Source organism: Lissotriton vulgaris, unplaced genomic scaffold (genome assembly GCF_964263255.1).
Source record: "Lissotriton vulgaris unplaced genomic scaffold, aLisVul1.2 SCAFFOLD_4109, whole genome shotgun sequence".
Classification (NCBI taxonomy): domain Eukaryota; kingdom Metazoa; phylum Chordata; class Amphibia; order Caudata; family Salamandridae; genus Lissotriton; species Lissotriton vulgaris.
Genome location: NW_028246666.1, coordinates 45,681 through 47,964, shown reverse-complemented (window position 1 = coordinate 47,964; position 2,284 = coordinate 45,681).

Sequence of the window (2,284 nt, the reverse complement as noted above, 5' to 3'; positions counted from 1 at the left end):
CCTACCACCATCGTATCCCCAGGTCTCCCGATAAAAATGATACCTCACTTGCGTGGGTGGGTCAAGTACCTCAAGATAAATACCCACAACTGGGTAAGAGGCGCACTCAATCTTCACGCTATATTTTCACTCTTCCTATGTTTAAACAAGGGTCAAGTCAAGTCAAGTCAGAGAATTTATATAGCGCACTACATGGTCTCAAGGGTCTCAAGGCGCTTGAGGAGGGGTGGGGAATTACTTGTCAAATATCCACGTTTTAAGTTGCTTTCTGAATGCTAGGTGGTTCTGGGTAAGGCGAAGGTAAGTAGGAAGTGAGTTCCAGGTTTTAGCTGCCAGGTAGGAGAAGGATCTACCTCCCATGGTGGTTTTGTTGATGCGAGGTACAGTGGCAAGGGCTTGGTTGGATGATCGTAGTTGGCGGGAGGGGGTGTAGAAGGACAGTCGTGTGTTGAGGCATTCTGGTCCGATTTCGTAGAGTGCTTTGTGTGCGTGGGTTAGGAGCCGGAAAGTGATCCTCTTATTGACGGGAAGCCAGTGGAGGTTTTTCAGGTGACTAGAGATATGTTCTTTACGCGAGATGTCTAATATGAGCCTGGCTGAGGCGTTTTGGATTCGTTGGAGTTTTTTCTGGAGTTTGGCGGTAGTACCGGGGTAGAGGGTGTTTCCATAGTCCAGTCGGCTCGTGACCAGAGCGTGGGTGACCGTTTTCCTAGTTTCGGTGGGGATCCAACGAAATGTTTGTTTGAGCATGCGAAGAATGTTGAAGCAGGATGAGGAGACGGCGTTGACTTGTCTGTTCATTGAAAGTGAGGAATCCAGGATGACGCCCAGGTTCCGTGCGTGGTTTGTCGGGATGGGTGCTTTTCCAAGGGCTTCTGGCCACCAAGAGTCGTCCCATGCGGAGGGGGAGGTACCTAAAATGAGGACTTCTGTTTTATCTGAGTTCAGTTTCAGACGACTGTGTTTCATCCATTCGGCTACTTCTTTCATTCCTTCGTGTAGGTTAGTTTTGGCGGTGCTAGGGTCATTGGTGAGTGATAGTATCAGTTGAGTGTCATCCGCGTAGGAGATGATGTTGAGGTTGTGTTGGCGGGCGATGGCCGCGAGGGGTCTCATGTATACATTGAAAAGGGTGGGGCTGAGTGAAGATCCTTGTGGTACGCCGCAGATGACTTCAGTGGCCACTGACTTGAATGGTGGAAGGCGGACTCTCTGGGTTCTTCCGGTGAGGAACGAGGTGATCCATTCTAGTGCTTTTCCTTGGATTCCGATGTTTCTGAGGCGCTGTAGAAGGGTGCTATGGCAGACTGTGTCGAAGGCTGCGGAGAGGTCGAGGAGGATGAGGGCGACTGTGTCTCCATTGTCCAGTAGAGTTCGAATGTCATCTGTTGCTGCGATGAGGGCGGTCTCAGTGCTGTGTTTTGCTCGGAAGCCGGACTGTGAGGAGTCGAGGGATTTGTTGGCTTCGAGGAAGGCGGCGAGCTGGTTGTTGACAGCTTTCTCGATGACTTTGGCCGGGAATGGAAGGAGCAAGATGGGGCGGAAATGGGGCGAGATGGGGCGGTGCTACACTATAGTCATGTGTTGGCTTCACATTAATACTAGTATTCAAACCCTGAACAGGATGAACCTGCTCTAGTGTGCACTGTGCCTATTGAACTTAATGTTCACAATTTTTCAAACATTAATTATATTCAAACATAAACATAATACCACAATATTGATATACTGCAAATCAGTGTTTACTCATTTTTTTCATTACATAGATTCCTTACTTATTCATGTGCATGTTCATATATCATTTATATGTTATTTCATCACATATGATAACAGTCCAACTTATTGAAAAATACCAATTCTTATTTCAGTACATGAACACTTTCAAATTTCTACAATGATTCCATAATTGCTACTGAACCATATTTAATCTCTGGCTCAATGCATTTCGGAACGCTGGTTCCTTCCTCAGGGGCAGTATTCTTTATTAACATTTTTTACAATGACTCTACATATATACAGTCACAGCTCCATGCAATAGACTAGTTTACTTCTATGGGGTCTCCCACAATGATCAATTTTGTTTAAAATATGTCATACAGTACAATGCTATCCATTACTATCTCAAAGCATTACCTATATTGTGCTGTACACCTGAAAATTCCTATGATTTCATTCCGATTTTTGATAGAGCCACCAATAGTACTCACATCTGAAGGACTGGGTTTTTCTAAGACCCAGCGGTGCCAGGGACAACATCTGAAACCTTCGTGGGTTACCTGTTCCG